Raw genomic sequence first — 24,702 nt, 5'->3', positions numbered from 1 at the left:
TCCTGAACTCATGTTTTCTCAGTTCCTGTGGAAACCAAACCTAGACTGAGGCGCAGTTTCTGTGGTTATGCATGAATACCAGCTGGTTTATCTCCATGGATGGGAAATTCAAATTATCTTTTACCAATGTGCATTTTCTGAAGTCTACACATGTGCCACTGATTAGCTTCTGCTAATAATACTTCTAAGCTACCAGGCTAGCCAAAATTCACATCAATCACCTGCTGTCTTTTGGTGTCTGCCATACCAAGGAAATACCTTCTAGCACCCCATGGTGCTGCTGGGACAGCTGCTAACTGTGCTGCTTAATATTTTTGAGACTTCCATACTTTATTAAACACAGCTGTCTGTTAGCAGAGCTATCAGTGTAGGAAAAAAAAGGATGACACAGACAGCATAGTTTAATTATGTTCATGCAGAATTATTTTTAGATTTACTGTAAAAATAATAAAGACTACTCTTCCACACAAATCGTGAATGGCACAGTTTATTTTTTTAAACAATTTGGCATATATATGCACAGTATGAACAAACATGTAGCCAGCCATCTGATCACGTACATGTTTTTAAAAATAATTGAAATTTATACATTAGTAACACTTTCAGTGGGGTATTGCTAACTCAAAAACCATCTGTGGTATTCAAAATACTTTCAGGTTCTCTGGAAGTCTTTATTAATCACCTCGTTAGCAGTTCTGAAATGATGCAGGATCAATTTGGAGTGCATCTCCCTTTGTGTGTAGGCTGAAACTGGACCACTGCAGAATTCCACAGGCAACAGTCATAATCATTAAGGGCAAGCCATTTTTAGATCATTAAGAGACACAAATCACTGCTACGTGATTTAAAAAGCGGAAAAAATCCTAAACACCACTACAATTGTTGTTGAGATACTGATAAGCCATTTCATCAAAAAATGGATTAGGGACGCATTGGCCTTTTACTAATTTGCTTCAGCTTTCCTGGAGTTCACCCCTGTCTCTTCAAGGTAAGTCAACTTATATTGCAAATCTCAATGCTAGATAGAAGGTCCTGAGATTCATTGCTTTTTCTGAAATAGCCTTTCTGATCTTCCCTTGGCTGCATACAGTGCTGTATTGGCTGCCAGTGTGTTTGCATAATGCGTGCTCTGCACTAAATTGATTCCTTACTGAAAAATATAACATTTTAATGCTTGTGGAATTTGTTGCAAAGAAAGCAAGCTGTCTGGGACAAGTTTCAGTTGAATAAAAAATTAATTTGACCAGGCCTTTTAAAGGATGACTGTAAATATCTCTTTAAAATCATCAGTACAGCTAAAACTAAGTGTACCCAGAGACAGTTCTGAGTTAAGGGGAAAGACACCCCTCAACCTGAGCCAATGCTTTCCCTTTGCTTATTCATACATATGAAGAAAGTGAATCAGAGCTGGACTTGGGGTACAATGTAAGAAGTGACAGAAGAAGTGCAGTGACCTGCTCATCTCTTACCATTGCTCTCCCCGTAGTTGTGACATGCCTGAAAACAGTAAGAGCAGGTTGCATTGCTGCAGTGAATTAGCCAGTCCTCTGTAGAAAACATTTCTCCAGTAAATTGAGTCAGTGCTTGGTTCCAGAGTCATCTAGAAGAGGCTGCTGGCCTGTGGTGTTCCAGCATTGATAGCCAGACCTTATGAAATATGATGACTTTTGTCCCTGTAAAAAAGACAACTACCGTCACGAATGGGCATTCCCTTATTAAATTTTAACATCACTTTGCCCCCCAGCAGGGCCCCAATGCTCTAAACTCAAAACTCAAGAATTTCCTCCCAACATGTGAGCAAACGATTTTTAGAAATAACTTTTGTGAAGATGAGAATGAAATTTTTCTTACCATGATGCAGGGGAGTTCTTGTCACAGGAAACTGTTTGATGCCTCTAGTGAGGTAACAGCTCCCCTGAAGTCAAGGCACTGTCATAGATTGCTGCAATAAAAATGAATGCTCTGGACTCCAGCTAAAATAATCCTTTGTTGTCTGGGAACTCACAAAATGTTAACATATTCTAATAACATACTTTTAAAAGAACATGGTAATGATGAGCAATATAACCACTGAGATTTCAAAGTTTAGGGAGAGGTAATATCCATCACACCATTCTCACGCTGTCAGAGGACTTTAAGTTTGCTATATGTATAAAATGTAATTCCTTTCCCCACGTAGCTCCTATGTCTCAATAGTCTGAGAAGATTTTAAAAGAAAAATCTTGCATAAAATTCTGATTGTGAGGACTTCAGACCCATGTCCTGTTATGAATACTTGTCTGACTGCTAGATAAGGAACATGGCACAACCCAGAGTTTACACATTTTTCTAGCTTATATCCTAAAGGATGTCCTGTAAAAAGGAAAAGAAAAAAAGAGCTATTATTCTTTTTGAGGCTAAATCTTTAAATAATATGGTTAACTGAATAAAATACTGAAAGTAGATACCGGGATCATCTAACCTAAGCTTATGCTAGAGATTAAGTAATGATGTAGTACATGTAAAGTTTCCTGTGGGAGGGACAGAGCATTGAATATCTGCATGTTGTTGACAGTGGAATTTTAAGTAGTGTTTTTCATAAGATAGTCAAACTTACAAGGCAAATAAATTTAAGAGGACATGAAGGGCAAGTGCATAAGCATATCTGAATGAAAGTCATTAATAGCATAAAATATTCTTCATAATAGCCTGATAAATGAGCTTTCATGCACCCTACTCAGGATTCACCGCATTTCAATATGCCTTTTTTTAATTACCGAATGTAAATGAATTGACCTTGAGCATAACTTGAATGCTGGCTCATGATTCTTTACACAAAGACTCAGTTCATTCAACAATGTCAGTGCAGTAAATTTACAGTCATTTTGTTTCTAATGCATAAGTCAGCAGAGGAAGTTAAAGCATTTTTGCGCAGCACTGTTCTTGCCAGTAAGCTGAGGTTACCTTGCTTTTATTTTCTATTAGTAGTCTATGCATGACTATTCTAGATACATATGGTCATCAGACACGCAAAATCAAATGAATTTTATACAGAATATAAAGAGGAAAGTTTACAAAGAACCTACAAAAATAGTTGCGTTTCACTTCGTTGCAGGACCTTCCTCTTTGCCATAGTAAATTTTTAATTAGGTGGAATTTATTTATGTTGCTGCCTGCTGTATACTCCTCTCTAACTGACATAGCCCAGAGGCAGAAACTGGGTTGTTGTCTTTGAGACTTACGCCATCAGAAATTGCAACAGTACACTTATACAAATAGTTGAGAATTCAATTCTCAATCAATTGAAAAAGCAACTTCTGTCTTCACTGTCCTTTTTATATTTCCACTTAAGTTATATTCCAGTCATTGCATTACTGATGCCTGGACTTATAATTATTTGCAATTTATCCTTGTTTTCTCTCACTTCAGACTAATTGTATCAACTAAGCTCACTGTGCCTGGTAAATTAATTTCTTCAGAGCCAGGCAGGGTTCCTCTTCATACCAGCCATACAATGCTTCAGAGACAGAAAGACAATCATCTTAAAAAACTATCTCCACCATGTCAGAATTTGCTTTTCTGGAAGAAAGAGCCATCTTTGACGGCCTTTGTAGTTCAGCATACTCTGTTTCCACAAACAACTTCTCACCGTGGAAGTAATAAAAATTCTCCAACATGGAAAGAGAAACCTGCAAACCATTTTTAGGAAAAAAAAAAAACAAACAGAAAAGTCTACAAGATTTTTTTTAATTCTAGATTACAGACAAGTTTGTACAGTATCAAATTAAAATCAACAGAAAAATAATGAGATAATTTCAGACATGTCACTTTACATTCAGTTCCTGTGGCGCTATTGAAAGTGTTCTTGAAACACCCTCTTCTTATTTGCTGGTGGTATGAATTTGGGTTTGGAATAAGGCCATATATCTTTTCTTTATGAAGCAATTTTCTGATCCTCTGCATTTATTACAGCTGTAGTCCTGACAGTTTATACCTGACCTTGATTATCATTTGATATTTATACAATACTAAATGGAATCTTCTGCAGGAAGCTGCCACAACAATCATGCCTAGCATGACTTAATTCTGCAACAGGATTCTTGCTTATTGTCTCCATCTACCTAGAAATTTGAAACTTACTGGAAAAAGGGAGGCAGATAGGGAGACACAGAGGAGAATCATCTGGGAAGTAAATGAGAAAAGGGACCTGTCAACTGCAATTACTGCATAAATGAAATACAATGCCTTCTAGGTAATTCATCCCCATCCTTTTTTTTTATTTTTTTTTTTTTTTTTAAGAAAACCACAGGCTTAGGTTTACATTTCTTATAACCAATGTAATTTCTTATTTAATAGTCTCCTCTTTCAATGAATGAAGAGGCAGAAAACTAACTTAAACAATTGTCTTATAGATAAGATTGTTCTTCCTAGAGCTTCAACTCAAATTATAACTTTTAATGGAAGTTGTAAACACAAGACCTTCTAATTTTTCAGCAAAGTTTTATGATATGCATGACTTTTTTTTTTTTATAATTCACTATGTAGTCTGTCACATTTCCCAACCATCACTTGCCTAGCAATTTCAAAATCTTGTGCAAGATATACTCTTAACTCAGTTCACTTAGTAATTACTCTGGATTTACCAAGACTGGAATACAGTACCTGATGTGTATTATTAGAAATCAAGAGCTTTTTGACCTTGGAAAAATCATGCATAGAAATCAAAAGAAACACAAAACTGCTTGCCTGAAAAAAATAAGTTATTCCATATCCCTCAAGTTATTACAATTATTAAAAAATGTTATGCAATTAAAAGGTACAGTAGTGCATCATACAAGGACCACATCTTTGTGACTTTCACAGATCAAACTTTCAGAAATTTATTTTCTATATAATCTATTGAAAAACATTATTTTAAATGTTTCATTGTGGTCCCAATGATAAAAATGTAAAAGCTTTTAAGACAATATATTCCAAAGCAAATTGTGTATAGAAATATTAAATGTATGTATTGGAATCATAACATCAGGCAACCTTGATTCTCTGAGTATCTTTCCCTCCTCTGTGAGCCTGACGTTGCAAACTTCGCTTTCTTTTAGCATAATGAAAACATTTGCACATTCTTATATGCATATAACTATGTATTTGCACACATATGCCTGTTGAAAATATGATTAAACATTTTAAGGCATATATAGCAGAACATATTGTTAAAAATCTATGTTCTAAACATGGAAAATGAAGAATTAGCAAGGAGTTCAGTCAACTGCCGTTACAGACAGTGCCTCTGAGAAATTCTTTCCACTTCATAGAGTGTTTTATAGTGGTATACCCAGTAGAATGCACATTATCAAACGCTTTACTTCTGTAAATCCCATTATCTGGTTTCCTTTCAATTACATTTTTGTGGAAATAGCTGAAGTATAACAGACAGTGAGGGACAGAGAACCTAGGCAAGTAGCCATATTTTATTTTAAACTTGTCTTTTTGCCCTATAGCAAGGGTCTTAATCCAGGCTCTATATACATATAAGAATTTCTAACAGTATGGTGAATAACAGCTACCCTTCTTTAAAATCAGCTGCAAAGCAGAGGATTATTTTGTTCCATAATACGTATAATCTGAAAAGGAGCCTTTACTTTTATTAAGAGGAAGGGTGTACAAACTAAAATTTCATTATTATCTTTCTCCACCACATCAAAATGCATCAGCAGATGATATATACGGAATATATATATTCCATAATTGCATACTTGCAATGTACATTTCACATTACAAGCACTATTAATCTACATTACCAGTTGTAAAATAGTTTCAAGGTATATTTTTGTGTTATAAACACCAATACTCCAAATACTCAAATCTGTTATTGCAGAAAGTTTAATTAAGTTTGACAGAATTAAGTGTATGGCGAAAGGCACATCATACCAACCCCATACTCATCCTAGGTCAACTGTACTTAATGAAGAAAGATAATGGAGTGATTATGTACCACCACCATTAGCTTGATTTTTTTCTATCATTTTTTATTTAACTTGGCATCACCTCAATAGCTGGGGATTTTCTCATACAACATTTGGCCTATTTTTTTCAGTCCAAAGAAGTACGTTTAGGAATACGTTTTTGTCATATTGTTATTCATTCCTGTTCAGACCTTCAATTTTAACTGAATAATATTAAGATTTATGCAGCAGCTAAGACAAAAAGGGCTGAAACATAAGCACTGCCCACTGCAGATGAACAGCAGAAGAAACTAAAAAAGTCACCACAATTACTTGTAATGCAGTAGTGTATTGTGAAGATCTGTAAACCATAGTAAAATGATATGCAAGAGTTGAGGCCAAAAAGACATTAGGTAGGGTAAATGTGCAGATGAAGAAATGCAGCAGAAAGAAAGTAAGGTCTAGTTACTGATTTTTTTAGGTTGAAGATAGTCAGCAAGCAGCCCAAACATATTTTTATACCATAAAATCAAAATAAAGATACCCTAATATAAAATGATGGAACATTAGAAATATTCCTGATCTATTAAAATCATATGAGGTAATCCCCACAAACCCTAAATCAGACTGTATGCCTGGCTCTTAGTTCCCTTCTATGCTGAATACTCTAAGGGCACAGTGAATGGATTAAAGTAAGCTTTGGTAAGCGCTTAGAGGCTCCTTCATCATTGGCCTTAGAGGATCAATTTTTCTAATGTGGAAATGCAATTCAGTTTCCATCTTCCAAGAACAGCACTCTTTTGTCAAATTAAAATTTATGTTTAATAGAAAATTACATTAGTCTTTAATATTCCTACATCTTTGGCTTCAGCTCTTTAACAGAAAGATTTTGGAAGAAGAGCTGTGCTAAAATTTGAGAAGCCTGAAGTACATTAGAGATGCTGAACTGGTTGTCCAGCAAGTCAATCAGCGATTATGATTTTATAAAGCTATAACATTTTTTAAGCACAAACACTCTCTCCGTGGCTTGTTACATATATGGAAGATTGACGGCCACACCCAAAGAGTGGCTGTCAATTGGTCCATGTCCAGGTGGAGGCAAGTGACAACTGGAGGCCCTCAAGATCAGTACTGGGACCAGTCTTGTTTAACATCTTCATCAGCTACATGGACAGTAGCATTGAGTGCACCCTCAGCAAGTTTGCTGACAACACCAAGCTGTGTGGCATGGTCGACACGCTGGAGGGAAGGGATGCCATCCAGAGAGACCTTGACAAGCTGGAGAGGTGAGCCCATGCCAACCTCATGAAGTTCAACAAGACCAAGTGCAAGGTTCTCCATCTGGATCAGGGCAATCCCAAGCACCGATATAGGCTGGGCAGTGACTGGCTTGAGAGCAGCCCTGAAGAAAAGGACTTGGGGTGCTGGTGGACAAGAGGCTCAACACGAGCCATCAGTGTGCACTAGCAGCCCAGAAAGCCAATAGTATCCTGGGCTGCATCAAGGGAAGCCTGGCCAGCAGGTTGAGGGAGGTGATTCTCCCCCTCTACTCCACTCTTGTGAGACCCCACCTGGAGTACTGCGTCCAGTTCTGGAGCCCCTACTACGAGAAAGATATGGACATGCTGGAACGTGTCCAGAGAAGAGCCACGAGGATGATCAGAGGGCTGGAGCACCTCTCCTATGAGGACAGACTGAGAGAGTTGGGGTTGTTCAGTCTGGAGAAAAGAAGGCTCTGAGGAGACCTTATAGTGGCCTACCAGTATCTTAAGGGGGCCTACAAGAAAGCTGGTGAGGGACTTTTTGTAGGATGTCGGGTAATGGTAGGACTAGAGGGAATGGATTACAACTAGAGATGGGTTGGTTCAGATTAGACGTTAGGAAGAAGTTGTTCACCATGAGGGTGGTAAGACACTGGAACAGGTTGCCCAGAAAGGTGGTGGCAGCCCCATCCCTGGAAGTTTTTAAGGCCTGGCTGACTGGGGCTCTGAGCAACCTGATCTAGTGGGAGATGTCCCATGGCAGGGGGTTTGGAACTAGATGATCCTGAAGGTCCCTTCCAACCCTGACAATTCTATGATTCTAAGAAATTAAGTAACTGCTGACTGGTTAGATTACAGATAGTTTAATTTTTGCTAAAAACTGAGCAATATATTATATCCAATAATAAATGACTTTGCTAAACCTGCAAAACCAAAACATCTGAAGAAAATAATCCTGCAGCTGAACACATTTCAGATAAAACAGCCAGGCATGTAAATCCAAAGCAATAATGTAAATTTCCAAACAGCAATAGTCAAACTTCAGCTTGAAAACAAAAACATACTGAGATTATCTGATGAGCACCCAAATTTCCCTTGTTATAGACAAAATTCAGAAATACATCAACAATTTACAGCAGTTTTATCATAACTACTCATTGGATCACTTTTTGTATTACTGCCTGTACCAATAAACAATAATCTCCTACGCTGACAAAAAAGTTGGTGAAAAGCTAGAATCCAATTTTTCAAGACACTGACAAAGGACTTTTATTCCAAAATGGAATCAAACATGACATTTTCACTCCCAACAACACTACAAACTTTGAAAAAAAAAATGGACAAATTCAAGACAAATTTTTCTAAAAAACAAAAACAAGCAACAGAAAACCACATTCTTTTCCCTTCGACAGTCCTGTACCCTACACTACATCATAGCCAGACCTATGGAAGCCATGCAGTTAATGAGTCTGATTGTTGAAGCTGCTGGAGAAGAACCTGAGATTTTTAATGGATCTTTATCAACTGTCATGCTCACCACACTGACCGTATCCATTTTAAGAATCTGTGCTTTTTCAACAGAAAAACATTTAATACAAAATAGTCTAAATTAATGAAACAGTCTAAATTACTGTCTTTATTGTCAGAAGAATGTTAAAGTTAGCAAACATACCTGAGAATGCAGAACTGGCAGGAATACTCTGATGCTATTTTCAGCTACTGTAAGGAGGACAAAAAAAGTATGTATTAAAAAACACTATTTATATCATGAAGAAGTTAAAAACACCACATCATTATATACCTATATATACAGACACATACCCTAATATATAGATGCCGGTTTAGTGGCTTATTTTGTGTCTTATCATAACCAGATTCTATTTTTACATGTCTCAGGGGGGTTGTGAGAGTAGAACATGCATTTTCCACAGTGACAAGAGTTCTGCACATAAATTTTGCATGTGAAAGATGTTTTTTCAAGAAAATATATATCAATCAGAGATCTCTGTGGAGACAGACACCTATACAAAGTAAAGAGAGCATACACATATGTTTATTTCTTCAAGAAACTTGAGAAGACACCACGTAGGTAGAGAACTGCATTAAACAGAAACTCCCGCCTGACAGCTTGAGAACATCCTAGCTGGTTCCTTAATGCAGCTGCTCTTCTGACTGACAAATGTTCATCTGCATACTCAAAGCTTTATAAACACCAAGATAAAACTAGCAAGCATAGTTGTTTACTTGAGATTTAGCTATTACAATATTTTAACTCTCTGTACCAAAGTGGAGAATTCAGCTACTCATTCATACTCTGCTTGTTTGATTCTTGGCTATACGTTGAAAGCAGCTCCTTTGCGTTTCATTCTATGCATTGGGACACTACTAAACCTGATAACTTCCCCAACTATCATGTAAGAGACAAAGAATGCTTTAAGTAAATACTAATAGCCAATTGCCACACAGTAGCATTTCCAAATTATAAACAAGTAAATCAGCTTCACCCATAAACCACCTCTGACACTGCATAACAATTTCTGTGGAGTAGTTCAAAACATTTCCACTCTGTTTTCCTTTGGTTCTTGCTTGTTTCAGTTAATACTGCCCAAACACATATTGCCAATATCTGGCCAGATGGAAGCTTCATGTGAACTGAATTTGACTCACAAGTTGCCCATTAGGTAACAGTTATACATTAATACATGATACACAACTAAAACTTTTAATACACCCTTGTAAATTTTTTTCCTTATGCTCCTCAAACACCTGTCAAATATTCATATATAATGACATTTGTCAAATATTTATGTATATTGTCAAATATTTGCATATATAGTCCGTATATTGCCTTTTTGGGTGCCTTATGGGCCAAGGACAGTGAAATGTACACAGCCAACTTCATATAAAGGTCCCTAGAAAGCTCAATCAGCAGTTTACCCTATGAATTAAGATGCATTATAGGAAATCTCAGAGGACTGAAATTTTTGCTCTTTATCCACAGAGCTGATGACAGAAAGTGGATGACATGAATACACATTTCACTATACTCAATTATGAGTGTCAAGATAACTTGACACTAGAGATCCAGTTAATAATGTTATAGCATTCCTATTTACAGAAATACACCTTCTCATGGACAGATGTATTTCAAATTGAGAAAAGCCACAGTGAGCCCTTCATCACAGCTGTGCCTTTTCAGGCTGTCTTTATTCTTACATAATTAAAAAAAAAATACAGTTTTGTATATTCTCCAAATTGTGTGGCATTTAAACCCATGAATTTTTACCACCTTGCTTGAATACAGTACTTGCTGACAGGCTACATAAAATTTGTGACAGAGATAATCCTTCCTACGATTTGCTCTCAAGTGCTAAAGGATACTTGATGGGGGTTAGCAATCACAGACTGCCACTCAGCGAAGAAGTGTGATTCAAATAGAAACCATTTTAAGCACGTCAGCATTGATAATTTTCTATTTAGTTGTTATATTTTCCAGCTCAGTGAACAGAGACAACACACCTTCTGCTTAGAGACTCACCTTAACACAGAAGTTGTATGTCTCTCTAGCTGTAAATTGAATTACTTTTCTTCCTGTTTCTCAATTAACAGAAAATGAACGTGCTCTCTTCTGAACTCCCATGTTGGCTGAGTTGCCCAGCCAGACCTCCCTGAAATATCAGAGCACCATTTGGCAGCTTCGTTTAACTCAAGTAAAAAAATGGAGTATCAGCATGGTCTGGATGATTAGGCAAGTAGGTGGGTGAATACAGCAAGGTGTTCTAAACACAGCCATGTGCCTTTGCAATCATCTCTCTCAAGAAAGAGCAGAGTGCGTGAAGGTCCATGTGATCAGACAGGCTTGAGATGAACTGGGAGAATCCCAATGTAGGTGCAGATTAATGCAACTCTATTCACCAGACAAACCAGAAGCCCAATTTTCTAGTAACTGTGTGGGGTGTGTGTTTTCTGTTGTACTGTTATATTCTGAGTTTTTAAACAACTGTGCATAATCTTTAAACTGAAATACTTTTCCAGACAGCTTCAAAACTTCCAGGCAAGCGAAAACAAGCACCTCATTCACTAGAATGATGATTTGTACTACACTATAATGCATGTAACATTTAATTAAGTTTCCTACTATGTTCTGAATGCGCTTGGATATTTTTAAGATATACTTGTTGATCTATTTCAATTTGATTCTTTTCTGTCACTGTTCTTGTAGATGACAAAGCAGTGTTTGAATACACGGACGTCTTCACTTTTCTGACACAAACTTGTTATTTTATTTTTCATGCATCTTGTAATGGGCCATTTACTTTTTTTTTTATTTTCTCCCACTATCTTCTCCCATTCCAAAATGTTTTCATTCCCATACGTAATTTTCACTTCCAAATTTGTTGTCACATCTGGTTGTATCAGCTAAAAATGTTCATTTCTGTGTTTTTCCTACTAATGATTTTGCAACATTGTTATTCAGCCTCGGTGAACATTGTCTATGGCAGATATGATTGCATTTCAAAGCTCATTATGATCAAAATTAATTATTACAATTTCCTAGCTCAGTTTTAGAGTGCCTAGTCAATATTTATCCTCACAGTTTTGGATACATGGAACATGTAACCATGTTTAGATTCTGGGATATAAATTCTGCTCTGTCATTTCAGCCTCTCATATTTACAACAAGCTAATAATTATTCAGAATAACTAATTCAGCTCTCCAATTCAGACATAGTTTAATAGTCTCTCTATTCAACTACTGATTTTGTTGCTGGTTTTCTGGAAGAAAGATGTGGACTATGCAAGGAGTCCAGCTTATCAAATATCTTCTGCAGTCAACAACAAAGCTGCAAACAAATTTACTATGTTATTTCCAATATTCATTCATGAGTTCCAGACTGTGTAAGACATTCTCTGGCACACCCACAGTATGACTTTGAGTAGCTAGACTGAAAGTCAAAAGGTTTAATATTCGCTAGTACTTCATTTCAAGATATTGTTAGCCGCAATTATATCCTGATATCCTAAGTTTAAATATCCCAATAAATTTTCTAGGATTGCATTAGGTAGCCTGCTTCATTTTCATCTTTGCAATTAGTATTTTTTCTTGAAAATGGACAGATAAAATTGCTGCTGCGTGCACAAAAGAAAATATTTGTATTCAATACAAATAAAAAGGTAAAAATATGTAGAGAAAATCAGATGCAATAAGTAAGCTGGAGAAGGTGGGAAGAAAAGGCAGTGGACTCCAAGAAAACAAAACCGTGAACGCTCCTTTCCCAGGGGTACTGCTGATTCATAGCCTCTGCAGCTCAGAGACAGAACTGGCTTCCAAAGACCACTTGCCGCACATTCAAGCAATGTTTTTGGATGTCATTTGATTTCCCCAAAAAGAAGAACATCATCACCATCAATATTCACCATCAATATTTGCCTATTTGCATATATTTCACTGAGTCCAATTCATGAGAAACTCATAGGAGTCATCCTAAAAATTACTAGCAAAGATTGATAAATCCATTTTATTCTGCTTTATTACTAGATATCATGCTTTTGTTTCATCTATTTATGGCAAATCAGCGCAAACCGAAATGTTTCTTTATATAAATGCGCATAAAGATACATTGCAGGTAGCAAGTCGTGATATAATACTGCAGGGTTCGTGCAAGTCTTTAAAAGATTATTTTAAGTGCACTTGGAAAAGCGCGCACATAAAACATACTAGTTTGTGTCCTCAAATAAAAGCAAGTACAAAGTCAAAGCAGAATGGCATAATTTTAATGGTTCTTTGGCCTCTCACAACACCTCCCGAGAATGACAGGATGATGGACCTATTACTCCTTTCTTGATCTAACATCCCACACACAGCTGAAAATCTCCCAGGCCATAAGTGACAAGTGTCATAAGTACCATTACTGCTGAACTAGACTGTTTTAATTTCTGGCTTTGTCAGTCTGCAGTAATGAGCCCGTCTGCTCCCTCACCAAAGGAAAACACACTAATCTTTTTGAAGAAACCTGTTTGAAGTTCCAGACTTTATGCAGAGGACTCACAAATGTGAGTGGCTACCCTGCTCATGGCATTTCTGATATATTCTTAAAGCTCAAATGCCAAAAATTTAAACCATATCATATGAGATGATCTACAAATGTGAACCAAACTCCAAAGAAAACTCTCTTATAACCATATAGAAAGGAATTTACGTCCTTTTACTAGACTGAGAATAAACCAAGCGAGATGACAACTGAGTGCACAGTACAGCAAGGAATGAAACTCTAGTTGCTACAGCCACTAAATTACTAAAATTCATCACAGCTGCAGTAACTGAAGTCATGAATATGAAACTCCAGAGGTAACGAAATTTCATAGTGCCTAAATAGAAATACTGAAACTGCATGTCACCTAAGGTGTTTACTTTTGTACTTACATTTTTGTACTGAGTACTGAGGGGGTTTTATGGAATCATCAGACTTCAGCTCAGCAAGATCAGTGATGCCTACTGGTATGGGGTTTTTTTAATGAACGGGGTTGAGCTTTATCCAACTGTTCACTGCCTCCCTTGGTGCTTACTTGTACAAACCCACTACAGCAGACAGAACTACTCATGACAGTACCAAACCTCCAGCACCAACACTGACCCTGACTGGATTCATACTTTACAAAAAATTTTTTTGAATTCTTCTGAATGAAAGCGCAGTAACATATTCATTTATAAAGGATATAGATACCGAGAACTATTAATCTTGAAGCAAATATAAAAAGCTCTATTTATGTGTGAAATACCAAAGAACCATTAGATTTGGCATTCAAATTTTCTTGTTTTGTTCTGTAGTTATGTACTAAAATATTTGACCTGTTCAGGTAGCTATGACTACGAGTGAAATACCATCTGTATTTCATGATCATTCAGTAAATAACTTCTGGCAGTGCAGTAAAAAGACTCATAAACTGTGTGATTTATTTGATAATGGAATAATGTTCTTTGCAGACCCACACTTTAAATTTGATTTACCTGCACAGAATTTTTATAAGCTTATATACACAAGATTTATCGTATTTCAAACATATTCTGAAGGGAAAGTGGTGTGGTGCACTTCAGAAGAAACTCAGAAGCTCAAATTTTAAAGAAAAAATCAGTCAAATATATAATTAATTGAATAGTACAAACAGCATTTTAACTCTTCACAGAAAAAAAGGGTTATTCAACTCTTCATATCATGAATGACTTAGTTATTGATAGAGCCTCTTCCTTCTTTGAAAGTGACATTTTGCACACATTTTTAGACACGGTTGATCTTACAACTGTATGATAAAGATACAGAAAGGCTGGATCTAGGTGGGGTTTTTTTCCACAGAACACCTCATTCTTCTGGTCCTTTGAACGTTGCTCTCATACATATTTGTTGACTGAAAACACTTGAAATTTGATAGCATTCCATGTCCAGTTTTCACTCAACAGAAAGTAAGAGATTTCAGAAGGTGTATGGCAAAGATATTGTTCTTAAGGAGCTCCAAGGACAGGCCAAGATAGTAAAGCACTTGTGTTCACTGATGTCACTACTGAGGAGAATAGACACCAAATTTGGCTTTTCTCCACTCCAAAGCATATTAGGAGTCGTAAGTCCCCACATATATTCTATCATATCTCTTGCAGGCATATAGTCATAGCTTAATCCCAAGTGGCAACCAGGACCAGGCAGCCATTCACTCACTATCCCCACACTACCCTCAGTGGGATAGGGGAGAAGATTTGGGAAAAAAGGAAACCTGTGGATGAAGACAGTTTAATAGAACAGTAATGGCAGATAATAATAAGAATAATGATAAAAGAACATATAAAATGAGAGATGCAATACAGTTGCTCACCATCTAATGATCGATTGTCCAGCTTGTCCCAAGCAGATTCCTGCCCCCCGATCAATCCCCATTTATATACTCAGCATGACGTCGCTGGTATGGAATATTCCAGTTTGTCCTGTCTATGCTCCCTCTCGGTTTCTATGGGAAGCTGAATAAGTCATTGACTTAATGTAAGCATTACCTAGCAAAAACTAAACCAATATGTGTTATCAACATTGTTCTCATACTAAATCCGAAACACAGCAGTTACTAGGAAGAAAATTAACTCTACCCCAGCTGAAAACATGGCAAATATTTACAAGTATTGACAGTTAATCACTAACGAAAATAACTAAGTTTTTCACAGGCAAAATCCCTCTTTTCAAGTAAATCATGCCAGTCCGTTGAGATCTATGACGTTTTCAATCCAATAAAAATGTCTTTCTTGGAAGAACTTACAAGGTTTTTTACTGCATTATCTGATGCAGCAATATGTCCTTGCAAATAACCAGCTCTCTCCCCTTCCCTCAATTGGTATTTCAACAACATAACTTACACTGACTATAGTAGGATAGCATGCAGATAAAGATGTTATTAAGTAAAAGAATGTACTACTAAGTCAATACAAGGCTGTTGGTGTCTTCCTACCCACTAATTCAGTAGGATTTTCATCATTTATAAGAACACTATCCCTAACAGAAAAGCTGGTCTTGTTACTGTTTTCCATCACATACTAATGGATCACATGGACAGGAATTAGTTCAATTACAAACATTTGTGAATTTAGTGGAGGAGCTAAGCACAACTCTGAGGACAGATATATGATAAACAATTTGACTGTAAAGTCAAACAGTTAAACAATTTGACAGTTAAGTATTCTTGCATGTCTTAGCTCAGTACAACTCTACTCAGTGCCTGAAGTGTTAAAGAAAAACAAGAGCACTATACTCAAATAACTCCAATGCTATCTTGCCTTACTGCATAAAACATTTAAGCTTGGTCACAAAATAATACATTTCTTCCATCTCCAGTTAAGGAGTCCAACTGAAGGCAGATAAGATTCTAAAGCTCCATGACTATTCCCCCCCAAGAAATAGTAGACCATGTATACAAATTTATTCACATAGAACACACAGGCATATCACATAACTATTCCAATAACTAAAAAATGCAAAATAAAGATTTCAAGTTTTTCCACACATAGGCCATGCCTCGAAGGCAGGAAACTCCCTGCAGTACAGCACAAGGCAGACCTTTTTTATTATTTGAGTTTGCTTGGAAAGCTTGCTTAAGATTATATCACACTTCCAAAGTGTGTGCTGTGTGGACAGAATAAATAATTGCATTTCCTATCTTTTTTGTGGTTACTAATACATATTGGTTTGGAAAAAAAACATTTAGTCCAAAGATCACTCTCAGAACAATCCAGAATTTTTATCATGTCCAGAATGAGCATTAAAGCAACTTAGACCATTTGCTGAATAACCAGCCTGAATACAAACCCTTGTTTCACTTTATTTTTTTAGGTTATTTTCACACTACCTGGCTTTCTGTTGTAAACAAAACCTGTTTTTATGTGCTAAACACATCAATTGGTTATCTTATTATACCACTTCCATAAAAACTGAATTAGAAAATTAGAGATTCATTCTTTTTCTCATTCTAATTTTTCTGGACCATTCCACCCAAACAAAAGACCATCACCTCGCGCTTGCTGTCATTTTTAGCATTATTCTAAATACTATTTACCAAGAATCAGAAATGAAACATCTGGTCTTCAAGTTATTTGAATTCCACTAGGATTTTCCTATTTGTCTGTCTAGTAAAGAATCACTACACAATTAATCTTGTAGTCATTCTAATAGTGTTAAAAAACTAACTGCACGTGGGGAATTACAGAATGTGAAATTGAAACCACAGAGCTTGGCCTTTACAGGCTGATGGTTTTGGAATAGATTCTTGTATTCAACAACCAAGTCAGAAGTTTCTGAACAAGAAAAGGAAGTCATAAAAAAAATAAAAAACAACAACACAACAGTTTTGCAAATTCAGATCTGTTCACGAGCCCCATATCCACATAATAATAGCTCGTATCAGTTACACAGAAATGAATCACCTTTTTTTCAGACAAACATCATATATTATAAAGAATGTGACCATATGACCAGTACCTTATTGCAAATTATTGTATTATTACTCTACCTGTGTGAATCTGAGACAGATCTTAAATTTATTAGCTGGTTATTTAGCCATTCTATGAGATAATGTATTTACTTTTACTACACTCCTTATTTCTCTTCAGTGTAATCTTTGCGTACTGGAAAAACAGGACCTCCACAGACCTAACGCTTCAGCTCAAGGGAGCTATGACAAATCCCGATATTTTCTTGTTTTGAGTATACTGGCTTTATAGATCAAAGAGGCCCCGTGACTGAAGAGACAGCATTTGTCCTTACCTTTTGCTTTCAAACGAGGCTCACAGGAGTTTTAGGGACACATGTTGACATATAATGGTGTTTTCACTGTCAATGCTAGACAAATTTAACCTATGCTAAACCTGTCAAATTGGTCTAATCTACGATTCTCACTCTGAACTGAATAATTAGTAACTGAATTTTTCACGCATGCTTTTGTTGTTCTTTTAATCTTGACGCCATTAAAAAAACACAAAAACAAACAAACAACAACAACAAAACAAAACAAAAAACCATAGCAGCTGGTAGTAAAAATGTACAAGCAACTTACACATACAAATCACATGTGAGTATTTGTTCACTTAAGTTACTAACTTCAAGCAAAACTGTGGTAAACAGTCAGGCATAACTGCACTTACATAATCTTAAATTTATGTCATGCATATGAATGAGAAATCTGAGAGGTTACATATAGGCAAGTGGAAAGAAAATTCTACATTATAGTGCTTGAAAGCTGTCATAATTGTGAAATTCTAGAAAGTACATTTTAATGCATCACCAAATTCCGTTTTCAGCATAATTTATAATACAAAGGGATATTCTGTACACAATATTCTGCTCTCATTATGCAGTTTGTCAGGCTAACCAATTACCAGAATTTTAACGTGCACAATATTCAATAAAGTATGGTCACGTGTCTTTGCGAGGCACTGTTCAGTCTTTGTTTTGCAAATCATTATGCCCCTTCCCATGATGAGAAGAATAGGATAGAAATGACCAGATTATTGAGCATTGAAATGGTCCTATATGCTGAGAAGCATCTTTCATAACTCACACAATATTACAGCTAATTAAAAATCTGATCACTCATTTTGCGGCAGTGACATTAGTGAGCATAGAAAATGGTCCAAGTTAATCAATTCCATGGTACAAAACAGAATATGAAATGCAATTTAATAGCTCTTACTACTACGTGAACACAACTGTTCCAGCCTTACCTAAATGTGTGTGTGTGTATATATATATTCACACATACCTACATATACTGAAAAAGGAAGTTCCTCACAAATTACTACATTAGCACTACATATCTAAAACTAAAGATACCTTAATATGTAAACTCTCTGAACAATTCAAGATATGTGAGATGAAACAGAACATTTAATTGGTATGAAAGTGCAGAAAGTTCCCATTTCAGAAGTGTATAGTTCTCTGAGACCTTTACAGACTAGTTAAGGTGATGTACTATGGCATGGTTTAATTTCACGTGATTTTATAGTGTTAGAGTCTCAAATGCATGCAGCGTGCAGACTCCCATTTGTCTTTTAACTACTCAAGTAGGCACCAGAGCAAAAAGGTTGACTGCACCATAGCAAAACTCAACAAACCTTTATCTTAATCTGTTAGCTACATTTTAACAGACTCCCAGAAATGTTTCCTGCATTTGCTACCTTACTCTCAGTTCGTACTAAATTTCCCAAACCAAACTGAAGCTCTGTAAGGATAAATTCCCTGCCACAGACTGGGAACAACTGTGCTAATGTAATTCACTATTTCCTGTAGAAAGTGGCCATCCTAATCATAGAATCATAGAATTGTTGAGGTTGGAAGGGACCTTTAAGATCATCGAGTCCAACCTTTAGCCTACCCTGACAAGAGCCACTTCTAAACCATGTCCCTAAGTGCCTCATCTACCTTTTTTTTAAACACCTCCAGGGATGGTGAATCCACCACCTTCCTGGGCAGCCTATTCCAATGTTTAATAACCCTTTCAGTGAAAAAATGTCTCCTAATATCTAATCTAAACCTCCCCTGACGTAACTTGAACCCGTTTCCCCTCGTCCTATCACTTGTCACCAGGGAGAAGAGGTCAGCCCCCATCTCTCTACAACCTCCTTTCAGGTAGTTGTAGAGGGTGATAAGGTCTCCCCTCAGCCTCCTCTTCTCCAGGCTAAACAACCCCAGCTCCCTCAGTCGTTCTTCATAAGGTTTGTCCTCCAGACCCCTCACCAGCTTTGTAGCCCTTCTCTGGACACGCTCCAACACCTCAATGTCCCTCTTGTACAGAGGGGCCCAAAACTGAACGCAGTACTCGAGGTGGGGCCTCACCAGTGCCAAGTACAGGGGGATGATCACTTCCCTAGTCCGGCTCACCACACTATTCCTGATACAGGCTAGGATGCTGTTGGCCTTCTTGGCCACCTGGGCACACTGCTGGCTCATATTCAGCCGGCTGTCCACCAACACTCCCAAGTCCTTTTCTGTCGAGCTGCTTTCAAGCCACTCTGCCCCAATCCTGTAGCGCTGCATGGGGTTGTTGTGTCCCAAGTGCAGGACCCGGCATTTGGCCTTGTTGAACCTCATACCATTGGTCTCAGCCCATCGGTCCAACCTGTCCAGATCCCTCTGCAGAGCCAACCTACCCTCATGACACTAAGTTTCTGAGTACGTGTCCTGTGAGTTCAAATCAAGAAAGGGATTCAAACTAAACTAAATGTTCATGTAATTATTAAAAAAAACACCACATGGGCCACTTTCTTTCCAGCTCGGGTCTTGCAGGCTTACTTACCACCATTCGCTGGTCTATTACCTTGAAATTCATGCCAGGTTTGTGCCTCTCTGGGGTACAGCGAGGCACTCTGTCTGAACATAAAGCTAAATCATGCAGTGAGCACTTCACTATCATTCAACATGAAAACAATCTCAACTGATCATTCCTCTTATATTAGATTCAGCTCAAATTTCTGCTTATGCTATGAATTTTTATGAAATTCTTTATAATAGCCAATCCATCCACAAAAATATATATTTACTGTTTTGCGTCTTTATTGAGGTAGATGGACACTTTCAGTCTCAGTTTTGTCATTGTGCCAGACCTTCTCTGCTGTCATCCCGCCTCCTCCTTCTATCTCTAATTATTTTGGCTACAGATAACCTGGAGTTCTGCTGTTTTTTCAGAATTTTTCTACTTTTAATATCATTTGGAACAATATCCCCTTGTCAGAACATGAATGGATTGTTCTAAAAACCTTTTCTTTGCAAAAGTAAATTATAACTGTGTATCTTGGTTGCACTGTTAGTCTGAGAAGCAGGAACATTTCCCAGAAGAAAACACCCTGATGTATTTCGCTATGGTTTGAACATCAGCCACCTATACACATCATTAAAAATCTGTACGAAAATAATGCTGGTGTATCCTTATAAATATAATAGATATATTATATAATTATATATATATAAAATATTATATATATAAATACATTATAAATAATATATATAAAAATATAAATAGAACAAACTTAAGTATCCTAGTTGCAAACACCTACAAATTCTGTTGACATACATCCATGGTTTTGACACTGAAATGAATTCAGACATAAAAATTACTTCCAAATGTTGTCACCACTTCAGCACGTATATATGTTTACACATATATACATGTATATATATATGGAATGCTGTTATATGTTGTATAAATAAATGAAGCACATATATTTTAGATGGACTTGCTGCACTTCTGTATAAAACTACTGCATTGACCCCGACTGACAAATCACTGCACGTTTAGCAGTTAGCGACTCACCTGACAGTTCACCTGAGCAGGCACAAGACCGTGCTGTGCTGCCCGTCCGGCATGGCCTTCAGCCCTACACTGGGCTGCACAAACCCCTCAGCTGCAGGACACCCTCAGCTGCACCACTGTAAGGGAGAAGCCTGAGGGCAGCACCGTTTGCTACTGCCACTACCCTACCTCCCTGGCCTTGCCTTTGTCTAGAAATGCCGCAAGACAGCCTCATGCAACTGCAAGCACACTGTGGGAAAACCCACCCAGCCTCCACCCAATGCTGCATGAATGCAGGCTGACCAACATCTAAAGGGATAAGATTCACTCGCTAACCATTTTCCCCCTTTTTATTCTGTCTTATTAAAGCAGCTGTCTCATTATGCCATTTGTTTTTGGGTCTTTCTTTCTGAGATGCAGACAGAGCCCTGTACCGTCTTTCTGTCTCTCCGGACCCCAGGCCCCTTCACCAAGTGCAGAACAACTGCTGTGTTTGATGTACTTCCCCATCTGCTTCAAATTTGCATTGGACAACCCCACACTACATTAGAGCTCAGCAGGACATAGACGGCAGCAACTCTGGACAGACTTGGCTTTTTATCCAGTATCCTGCATTCCACTCTAGGGCCAGACACAGCCACGTCAGGTGGATTAAGTTAAGAAAACCCAACCACCGTCGAGCGCCACTGACAACATCTATGGATCTTGCTCATAGTCCAAAGGATTTTTTCACAGAAAAAACACCTCACACAAAATCCTGGACTGCCATTAATACAGTCTATTTGGTTTCATTTATCTTCACCTTTAATATAGAGCAAGTTTTCTGTCAGTCAACTTAAAAATAGCAATTTGCCCACAAGGCTTTTATTTCTAAAATGTGTTATGTAGTCAAGGAATACATGAAAGCTTAATGACTTCTTAGTACATCAATGCTGGCATGTAAAGGTGTTTGTCTTTTTAAGGGGAAAAACAAAGGTTTTTCAGCTCCAGTGTCATTTTCTTTGAATATTCTTTCAAATTTTTCAAAAAAAGTTAGAAAGACTTTATTTAGGTTTAACAAGGTCAACAGACCAAAGAAAAAACAAAAATTAAAAGAAACAGCTGGTACCAGAATGGAGGAAGAAGCAAACCGAAAAGCAACGTACACTTGAGGCTCACAGGATTTCGCTATTTGAAACCTCAACATTATCAAACGCTTTCCCTAAAAATCACCCCCATTTTAAAGTTCCATGTTTCCTTCTCCTCAATGGATTCTGAATTCAGCCCGTCCAGAGCTATTTGAGTAAGCTTGGACACTCCTTATACTGACCACCTCAACACACCCTCCAGTCACTACCGATACTACTACCTGCAGTTTAAGATACTGCCAAAGGCTGGCTGAGCAGGACTCTTGGACTTCCAATGTTACCACCGCTTCAGCACATGAAGGATTAACAATATGATACTTCTTAAACAAGTGACAAATTCTGAAATGCAAAAGTCAGATGATCTCAGAACCACCTAAGTATCAAACTAGAAATTTATTTCCATGCAGATTTTTATGATAGCTGTCTTCATTTCTTAAGGGAATTGTCCCAGCTTGACTGAAATGACACTGTTTGAGATACTCAACAAAAAGTGGATGTGACCAGTTCTTGTACTTATGGGTAACCTCTGTCAGACTGTGTTGATAAATAGAAAAGTCGATCAGCACACGGTAAAGAAGATTTCTTTCAAATTAAGCACACTCTAGAGAATACTTTCTGTCTAGAAGATACTGACATATAGGATATCTTCTTCATTAACAATACTGAAAAGATTACTGGGCATTGCAGAAGAAAAAATCAAGAGCGTTACATTTTATGTGGTTACACAGTCTGGTACATACCCCAGGATTATACCAAAGTATCATACAAATATGTGAATTGTTCCTTCAGTTGCAGCCATTATTTTAACTCTTTGGTTAAACACAAGAAAATGTTTATTGTAAGGGTTTGTTGCATTTTCAGAGGTAGTTTGTAACTTACTCTAGATGGGCCACATTCAATTTTTCTATAATTGCAGGTAATTTCTTTTTTTAGAGGACTGAAATACAGCTCAGTGAAACTTACATATTCGTCTACAATTTTTTTCCAAAAGACTACAATAATCAAAATGAAAATTCTATTAAATCGAAGACATACAACATTATAGAATTTTAAAAATCTAAATTCAGAATTAGCACTGACCCCCACTTTTAGTGTTTTACCCGAACATTTTAGTTCAGAAACAGGGAGAGGAGGTAAGCATAAACCCTAATCAATGATCCACTGAAAGAGGAAACATTCTATTGAAGCTCAATGGGGTTTTTTTGTATTCATTAAAAAACCACACTCTTTTCTTGTGGCAATTTTTCTCCTCAAGTTTAGACTCTGAAATGCTAGCGCTTTTTTATTTTTTCAGTATAGGTATAGGAATGAAAAACAGAATGAGAACTGGAAGTTATTCCAAACTTTTGATTCTTAGAGCTCACCAGCAGTCAGAAAGTCAGACAGAGATGAGACTGGGCCCTGGTATGGAAAAGAGGTTCTTCCGGTCTTTACCACTACTTTGTTGGTCTGTGAATGAAGATCACTTAATTATAACATCCCCCAATAACAGATTACTGCAGTAGCGCCAACAGGGCTTTAGGAGCATGCTCTTACTTTAATAAGCATGTATTAGCAAGCCAGGAAGAGAAACCAATGAAGATGACTTTTCCCTCTGAGCCTGAACACCAGACTGCCAATTCAAAACTTGAATTATAAACCCATCTTTTAGTCACAGCGGGAAAATTGTGTATTAGCTACTTAGGGCTTTTAAAAAGGCACAGTCAGTCATGTACCAAGGGCAGAACTTGTCTTTGGGGTTTAATTCACACACTTTGGTGCATTATCAGGAGACCATAGATTTGCGACTCCATAGATTACATCAAGTTACTGTCCCCAACTATCAGGATTTCCCATGGAAAGAGCAATAATAAAATACAGTGATCAAAACCACAGACAATGTGGCAGAATGCATGAAAGAAAATACATCATTGTAGTAAACACTCTTCCTTCAGATGCCACTAGAGTAACTATGCAATTCATAAGGCTTGACCTTAACAAGTGGGAAGTGTTCTGTATTACTGCTGGTTTATCACTTGATGAAATTGTTTTAGTAAGTCTTTATAAATTTATTCTAGAAGTCACCTAGCAAGGTTTTAATTTTCACTAGATATGTTAGCTCTAAAACCATGAGCCTATCAGACTTCTTTTTGTTCAGAAAGCCTGCACACAAACCAGATTACAAATATCAAGATAATTGACTTTACTCAGGTTAGTGTAATAATAAAGTTTTCTGCTTTATGTAAATTCCTACAAAAAACAGACCAAGTAATCACTGATAATATCGCCGAACGCTTGCAAAGAAGCAGTGTCATATTAATAAAGCATTTCTGAGTTGCTTCATTCTGCAAAGAACATAAGTGGAGCACGGATGAAATATATATCAGCATTCAGCAAACTGCAATACCTAATCTCATTTAAAAAAAAAAAAATCACCCTGGTAATTCACGTTTTCATCTAAATAAGCAGAAAAGCTATATACAAGTAAGATTCACTGTACACAAAAAATGCATTTTTTACCCCTAATTCATATCAATGCATTTCAGCCAAGCATAAGGGGTATATGATTTTACTTAAGAGCAGACCTGCTGATTCAGTGGC

The 24,702-nt window shown here is 37.1% G+C and overlaps 1 long non-coding RNA gene across 1 annotated transcript in view; it reads right to left on the bottom strand.

Moving 5' to 3' along the window:
* Positions 1-638: 638 nt before the first annotated feature.
* The window catches only part of LOC134515190 (uncharacterized), a 98,264-nt gene continuing 74,200 nt past the window's right edge, over positions 639-24,702 (bottom strand). Inside the window, exons 5-7 of the long non-coding RNA XR_010070909.1 lie at positions 8,856-8,902; positions 1,852-1,942; positions 639-1,673 (exon numbers count right to left, since the gene is read on the bottom strand). This is a non-coding gene — a long non-coding RNA (uncharacterized LOC134515190). The remainder of the gene's footprint in view (positions 1,674-1,851; positions 1,943-8,855; positions 8,903-24,702) is intronic.

Source organism: Chroicocephalus ridibundus, chromosome 4 (assembly GCF_963924245.1).
Source record: "Chroicocephalus ridibundus chromosome 4, bChrRid1.1, whole genome shotgun sequence".
Lineage (NCBI taxonomy): Eukaryota > Metazoa > Chordata > Aves > Charadriiformes > Laridae > Chroicocephalus > Chroicocephalus ridibundus.
The sequence above is the reverse complement of the archived record's forward strand: the minus strand, read 5'-3'. Positions and strand labels throughout refer to the sequence as shown.